The following is an 8961-nucleotide window of genomic DNA, read 5'->3' as shown; positions in this document are numbered from 1 at the left end:
GCTCGGTACATTCCTGACAAATCTGCATCTTATTTACTTAACTGACTCATCTTTGATTACTTTATTCTTAGAGATAGTATGAGTATGATTAGTGGTTGTTTTCTCAGCTTCCATGTACATGTGAGTAACTTTTGGTAACAGTACAATTGTGAGTGTTCAAAACACACTACGTTTAGTTGACTACAAAATCCACTTATTGGTCCTCTGCTGTTGCCAGTTCCACATCTGCAATTAGGTACTTACTTACTTTGAAGTGTATTTATGCGGAGCTAAAATAATGTTTTACGTCTGTCATTATGTACTTACTTACTTTGCTAGTGTATGAACTTAGGTAATACTCACTCCATTTAAATTTAAAGCATAGGAAAGCACATTTATTTCATATTCATAGTGTATTGCAGCTGATTAGTTTGCTTACGTGGCAATCCATTTCCACTCGATCGGATGCTGAAACCTCAGGTAGTCTCTCTCGGACCTACCAATAAACTGCATCAAGTAATTATGGACGAGCGTAATGCTAAATTCCTTAAACCTATAGGACACCATGAGCTGCTCTGTCTCATCTAACATAAGGGTACCTATGGTCGCATTCACGCCTCCAACTCATAACCTCAATACGTGTAGGTGTATCCTGTCACACACTACACTAAAATAATGGCCAGCTCCAACCTTATAAATACTTCAGGGACGTGTCCTTCACGTCTCAACCACAAACACTGCTCAATTCTATTACACTGCCTTTCCTTGCTATACCAGGTGAGTTTAATCTCACAACTTATCTGCATATTTTTCATAACACTAAGCAATCTCTTTCTTACTATTTATTAGTTAGCTCTAATGCATACACTAGGTTTCACTACCACTTCAGATCTTGCTTGTACATGAATTCATATATCGTTTTAAATTACTGTTGGTGGACCATTTCCAATACAACAACACTTTGTACTTACTATATTACCAGGGTACTATACATAATTGTTACTCAAATACATTTTATATCTTCATTACGTCATACTTCTCTACTGTTTGTCACTATTAGGTTTGTCACATTAGGTATTTTTCTTCACTAATCGGTAGATAGAATGGTTACATAACTCAAGTCTTGATAGTTATAACGGAAAATTTTCATGTCTGGAAAGAAGAGGTCGAAATTTTTGTGGACAGGAAAGAGGAAGAATGAGTGAGACCTGAAAGGGAAAGAAGATCTCACACAGCTGGGACTGCACCGCTGCCACACTGTGTAGAGGTTAAAGAACAACCTCCTCCCTACAGCATTCATTAGTTTAATGCTGTAAAGAACAGTTAGAAATTTTTATATGTTGTAAGAAGACGTCGAAGTTTTTGATGATAGGAAAGATGAAGAATGAGTGAGACCTGAAAGGGAAAGAAGATCTCACACAGCTGGGACTGCACAGCTGCCGCACTGTGTAGAGGTTAAAGAACAACCTCCTCCCTACAGCATTCATTAGCTTATTATTGACGTGATAATCATACCGGAAAATTTTGTGTTGGAAAGTAGAGGTCGAAATTTTTGGGGATAGGAAAGATGAAGATTGAGTGAGACCTGAAATGGGAAAGAAGATCTCACACAGCTGGGACCGCACAGCTGCCACACTGTGTATAGGTTAAAGAACAACCTCCTCCCTACAGCATTCATTGGTTAAATGCTGTAAAGAAGAGTTAGAAAATTTTAGGTGGATAGAAAAGATGAAGAGTGAGTGAGACCTGAAAAGGAAAGAAGATCTCACACAGCTGGGACTGCACAGCTGCCACACTGTGTAGAGGTTACAGAACAACCTCCTCCCTACAGCATTCAGTGGCTACCTATGAATCTGCCACGTCGATCTGAAAATACTTTATGATGCCTTTTAGAACCTGTCTCAGTTCTTCCTTCTGATTGGCGGAAATTTTATCGATTTCCTGCAAATTAGCTTCTATCTTGTCTAAAATAATTGCTTCTTCTTCTGTGTTCAACTTATTGTTATTAAGATTAACATCCTCGTCCCAATACCTCCGGTTTTTCAGAACTCGTATAGGCAGCTCCCAAGTTCCATCATCAGTCACTACATGCTTATCACTAAAAGGTACTATAATTACTCCGGTTATTGGCAAGACCATTTTTAACTGGCTTCTTTCAAAGTCAACAACACTCTGATATTTTGACAAGAAATCTATGCCAATTAAAACCTCAATACTGAGATTGTTTACAATTAAACATGGATGATCAATTAAATTACCATTAATGTTAAAGGGTAATAAAGCTTCTTGCTTTACCGTTTTTGACACCTTGCCAGTAGCACCAATTATTCTTAGTCCTGATACCCTCATTACTGTAAGCTTATCTTTACCAGGTAATGCATCAAAGAAGGATTGAGATATTGCACTCACCTCACTTCCACTGTCTAAGAGACAACGTACATTGATACCCAACATATTCACTATTATTATAGGGTGGCTTATTCTAGGTTGTACAGGTGGTTCCTCAAATTCATCTAATAGTTCCTTTTGGATTTGTCTCCAACTAAAGTGATCGACATCTGTCTTCATTACATTTAGGTCACAGTGTGTAGGGGTTTCCTGAATTACATTTTCAGCTGCCTTTTCCAGTCGGTCTATTAATTTTAAATCGAAACACCGCACGACTTCATTACATTTAGTTTGCTGAACATGACCCAAATTACTGTAGTCTGAGCGATTCTGCGCCTCCAGACCGGGCATAACATTAGTTACAGCTAAACCACTTTCACCATTATCGTCGGTTTCCTTCTCAAGTGACAACTGGTCACAGCTACTGGGTTCATTGACCCCAAACAGCCTACCCTCTACATTCCCACTTATCTCCTGTCCTAAATCTATTAGTACATTATCAACATCCTGCACAGGCACTTTAGATAAGAGCACATCATCCTCATCGTAAATATAAGCATGAATTTCTTCTGCTTCTTCACCGGTCAATTCAGTATTTTGTAGCTCATCCCTACTGTTACACTGCTGCGCCTTCTCTTCCTCTCCCCACTTAGAAAGCGTCTCTAACACGGTATCTATCAAATACTGTGAGTGATCTAATATATCTGTTGTATCCTTAGGTGCTACCGACTCTTCATCCACATGTTCAGTTTGAGTATTCTGATCTGTCTTACCAATTCCCTTAACTACTGGCTTAGGAAAAGTAACCGCCTGGTGAGCGCCAGTGTCCTCATAGACGGGAACTAGTTTTCCTGCCTCGGCATACTACTGTTTCCTTTAGTTTCATTATAGTTAGCTGGCATAGCCTTACTTTCCGTACTGTTGTTTACATGCATATTTCTGTTTGGAACAAAATTATTATCCCTTGGACGCCATTGTTGGTTCTGATAATTATTTCCCCAATTCCTACCTCTCTTAGGATGACGAACACCTACTGTTCTGATGTTTACATTGCCATTTTGCTCGTTCCTAAAATTACTATTATTGTTGTTAGCATTTCGGGTATTACGTGCTTGCTCCTCATTGACAGCAACACGTTCTACACGTTCCAAATATTCAATGAAACGATCCAGATTGTCTCTAGGGGCTGATATAATTCTAGTTTGCCAGTACCATGGCAGTTTGGCTTCCAGACCTAGTATAATCATTTCTGGTTTTAGCTTTTCCGCCAAATGTGACAAACGTGAAATCCATGACCTAGCAAACTCTTTAATTGATTCCTTGCCTGCATTGAAGCGTTTCCCACTCCAAAATTCTCTCAACACTTCATTTTGCTTATTGCTGGACCAATACTCATTAATGAAAGCTGTTTTAAACTCCGCTAATGTTTTACACTTCAACATAACATCAGCTGACCAATGCATAGCGTCGCCTGCTAAATGGCTTTTAATAAATGAGATTTTCTCTCGTTCAGACCAAGTCGGTGGAATCACATCTTCAAAATCGTTCCAGAAATCTAGCGGGTGGATATTTTTATCTGGATCAAACCGCAAGAACTGCCGACACCCGATAAAAGCGGCGTTTGCAGCTACAACTTGTTGTATACTACCATTACCAGAAGTTACTGAAGCTACTTTACTCTCAATGTTAGCAATGTTAGTACTTATATTTTCTACTTTCATTTCAACATTATCTACTCTTTGCACAATATGAGTAGTGTCAGTTTTAATTGCTTTTACTTCTGCTTGACATATGTTTACTTTTATATTAACATCTTTAAATCTATCTGAGCACAGTTCAGATTCCGCTTCGATCTTTTCTGTTAACTTGTGCTCCAGCTTCGCATCTTCCATTTGGAAGTCTTTGCGAACCTCAGCAACTTCGGATTTAACTGTTTTATACATTTCAGAAAACTGTTGAGCAACCTTTTTCTTAATATCCTCATGATTGCAATCAATTTTGTAATTCAAACTGTCTAGATCCTCTTTCAACTTATTGCAACCAGCCTTGAAGGTATCGTCCATTACCTCCAATCGTTTATTAAAATTTGTTTGGCTGGCCAAAATTTCAGACTTTAATTCAGCGTTCATCCTAGCATTACTGGCTGACATTTCAGCATTACTGCTTTTGACCTGTTCACTTATTTCAGACTTTAACTCAGCATTCATTCTAGCATTACTGCTCTTGACCTCACTTATTTCAGACTTTAATTCAGCATTATTGGATTCTAATTTATTGTCCATTGCCTCAAACCGCATATTAAAATTTGTTTGACTGGCAGCTATTGCTTGTAATATAACATTTAGATCAACAGCCCCAGCATCTTTGGGTTGCTCACGAGCTGGCTTTTTATCACACTCAGGTGACGAAAAGCTAGCTCCAACACCAGAATCATCAAAACTAACTGAAACTTCTGATTGATTAGTCATATCTAACTTCTCCTTCTTAAACTCTACCATCTCTGAAGACTGTTTCATTTTTAATTCATCAGAGAAACTGTCATCCAATAAATTTACCATTTCTACTTTCCGCTTTACTACAGGGGTCTCTATTATTGAATCATTGCCCCTTCGCACACTACTGTCAGGAGACAATACTTCATATTTCACTTTAACATTACTGCTTTCATGCATATTTACACTCGAACCGTTGTCTGGATTTACAGTTCCCTCAACAGACATAGGTTCTGATTTAAGTTTAACCTCAGTTTCTTTTGACGGTTCCATCGCCGACAGTCTTTTAGTGCAGGTTAGTAAAATTTTTAACAGCTTTTCACTTAACTTAGTTCCTTCTGCACGACGTATGGCGTTGCCGGCGCGGCGTACCAGGATTCCTGATGCGACGTGGCACGTTGAACTGCAGACGGCTCTCCGACGGCTGTTGTGTGTTTGCGTGGCCCGCGATTGCAGGCGCTGCGTCGGCTGCTCCAGCGGACGATTGCGGTGAGGCGAAACTAGCTTCTCGCGATGCCGGCAGCACCGCTAGACTCCGTCAATCCAGATGCGTTGTTAATCCAATTGCGTCGTCCACATGCACACGTATCACTTTCACTGTTTTATACTCAGTTGCGTGTCGCATTTCACTCGCGAATCCGAATAGTTAAAAATCACTTTCACTTAGTTGATTTCGCGGCCGATGCACCATATGTGGGGCGGCGGATGTATAAGTTTGTAACAATAATAAAAAATCTGATGCTGTATATATGCTTGCGTGTTGAATCAGTTTCTAGCTTTTAGAATGTTGTTATTGCTGTCTTTTGCCGTTCTCAACACTGGCTCTCTATTTACTCCGTGACCCCCAGAAAGTGATTTAATAAAACTTGGAGCCAGTAAATAGATATCCTAGTGCCCACTTTACCTGAGAATGTTCTTATAGCTGCAGCTTATAGCTCTGAGGAATTAGGAGATTGTCCGGGATTTCTAATCAAAAACGGTTTTCCAAAATAGTTGAGTATATTCTGAAATTCACTAATAAAAACCACAAGTATCCCTACAACCTAACTAACAGAACAGTTCAGAGTCTAATGCGCTGATGCAACTATAAATGTCCGAATCAAATGTTAAAAAGAATGCTCGCCATAATTTGATGAAAATACTTCATCAAACGCCACGCTAAATATTTGGTAGAATGTCTGTCCCGCGACGGCACGTGAAAATACGACAATACGCAAACTGAAGCTAGTTAATGAAAATCATTCCAGAATTAACACTTCACATGAAATGTTCTCATGGTTCCGCGTATCTCTAGTAACTTAATACGGCACCCGAGGCTGTTTGTAGCAGATGCACTGATGCGACGCGACTACCGACACAGATGGCGTGTCATTCAGCGTCTGGAGAGAACTGGGGCCTTGCTTCCTCGCGCAGTGTTCTTATATATAAAGCCGCGGTGCGGACGGCGAAGGGAACGCCTGATCTTTACGGCTCTCTCGACTAGCCGCTGGGCTAGTAACGCACCACTTCAAGTTACATAATAATTTATAGCTTCTTTGGCTGATGGCCGAAGAAGCTCTTAATTTAAACGTGCATTCAGCACGCAGGTAAGTATTGATAATAAAATTTTGACGTGGCTAAGTTAAATACTTTAGGCGAGAGAATTAATTTAATTGCCCTGCACGCACTAGATGAGCTCTGAACTAGCCCTGTTGAGATCCGCTATCGCTATAATTTTATAGGTATTAAAAAGAAACTTTACACATCTTCATAATCATAGCGGACCTCCAACCTATTTAAATCTAAACATCCTAGCCTTATTTACTAGCCTACTTAATCTATCTTGCTTCCTTCAGTTTTGAGATGAAAATCAGAAAATCATGAATTTCCACTAAAGTCTTAATTTGTGAAATCCAAAGTACTGTTTTTATTAAATCATTATGAAAGATGAATCTAAATATAAATTTGGAAGTCTCTAGCTCTTTTCTGTTGCGCCAATGATTTTTCCAGAAAAACGTCCAAATCTCGGAAATGGCTGAAGTTATCGAACTGATATTTAACACACATTAATTTAGTAATATTCCTGACATGCTAGAAAAGTTTTAGTTCATTTGCTTGATTTTTAAGGTATTGCGCAACATTTATGACGTCAGAGCTAGTTACAGCAGACTGGCTGGCACACAACGGAAACTGATGTGAATTTATTACAGCGTGAGTAGGCTGCTTCCCTACAAGTCATTATATATAATATCAGTCCATGACATCCAGTCTTACAAATTTACTGTCTCCGACCAAATCATCCGCTCTCAAAGCTCCGCCATCTCACTCCCCACATCCACCACTGCTGGTGGCTCACCTCCAACTGCGCAACGCTATGCGCTGTTAACAGCCAACTGCCCAACACTACAATAGCAAATTCCAACAATGCCACCCAGCCACAGACTGCAAACAGTACAGCCAGTGATTTTCATACAGAGCGCTACGTGGCAGTGGCGTTACCAATATAAGAACCTAAACAGCCTACTTACAACGTTACGAGGGAAGAGGTGTGCGTCACAGATAGTACGTTTCGGAGAGAGTCGGGCAAGATATTACTTCCTCCTGCACACTTCTCTTGAAATCACCACGACGAGAAAATCGGAGAAATATGAACTAATGCGTAGGTTTGCCGACAATCATTCTACCTGCGCGCCATTTGCGAACAGAACAGGGGAAGGGGGACGGGGCTCAGGTAGTGCTACAAGAAGTACCCCCCACCACGCACCGTGAGAGAGCTTGTGGAATATAGATGTATTTGTAAAAAGCAACCACCCTTAGGTCTGTCTGTCTTTTGTACCCATGGTAAGTTGTATTTTCTTCTCGATGCACTTCACCTACAGTATCGGCTAACACCAAACAAGTGCTTTGTTTGTGATAATGCTGCCCCTGTCTCCATAACCTACCATTCGTCAGATAGGTTTCGCAAGCACAGTGTTTCTGAAGTAGACTGGTGTAAAAAACCATTGGACGAAAGTAACTTTGGCACGATGTCCCACTGCTATGTATACCACGGACCATACATAGAAAGAACTGCTAAGGTATTCCGTAGAAAGTAACTGAAAGAAATACGCAACGAGACGAACAGAAATGACAATAACTGTACTGAAGTTAGCGCAATTTATGAGGCCCTCTGGACATTAAGAAAGGCAGGACTCGATTCATAATAGGTTGTGTGATCACCATGAACAGCAATGCATGCTCTGCACCGTGCTCCGATGGTGGTAAATTTGGAAATTTGTGGTAAGGTCTTATGGGACCAAACTGCTGAGGTCATCGATCCCTAAGCTTACACACCACTTAATCTAACTTAAACTAATTTACGCTAACGACGACACACACACCCATGTCCGAGCAAGACGCCTCAGACAGCGCGGCTACCCCGCGCGGCCGCTATCATGTTGGTCAAGAGGTTGGTAAGGAGTTCTTGAGGGGAGGCTTTCCATTCTTGCACCAGCACAGTTGACAACTGCTGCACATTGACGTGCTGAAATACGTCTCGCTAACGGCAACCCTGTCGAGCTCGCTGGAGTTTAATTCGGGGAAACTGGCAGCTCAGTCCATTCACCGAATGTCCTCTAGTTCCTATAGCTCTTCCATCTGCGCTGTTCGTTGCGGTCGCGCATTGTCAACCATAGAAATTAATTCAGACCGAATGCACCGCTGAAGGACTGCAGTACCGGCCGCTATCCGGCCGACAGCACTTTCAAACACGACTGGCGCCAGATGCGCCGCCGCGTTTCCTACAGCCGCCACAGCGGTACGAGGGCGCTGCCTGCCACGAACGATTGCGCCGCCGCCAATGAGGTGCAAACATCCCCTCTCCGGAGCTCCAGCGGCGGGTGTACTTAAGTTTGAACAATAATGCACTGACGCCACTTTGTGTGTTTGGCAGTCGAACAACATTTACAGACCTTCGTAGTGGCCACGGCTCTACACCTTCCACAGGGTGGTTATAATTAAATAACATAACAAGATAAATTATCGTACGAATACCAAAATTGGTAGCATTAATGTCCAGAGTATGCAGTGCACGATTTTCACGCGTCACAACGCCACCGTCCAGTTCCAACTATGGCCACCAGGT

Source organism: Schistocerca americana, chromosome 6 (assembly GCF_021461395.2).
Source record: "Schistocerca americana isolate TAMUIC-IGC-003095 chromosome 6, iqSchAmer2.1, whole genome shotgun sequence".
Lineage (NCBI taxonomy): Eukaryota > Metazoa > Arthropoda > Insecta > Orthoptera > Acrididae > Schistocerca > Schistocerca americana.
The sequence above is the reverse complement of the archived record's forward strand: the minus strand, read 5'-3'. Positions refer to the sequence as shown.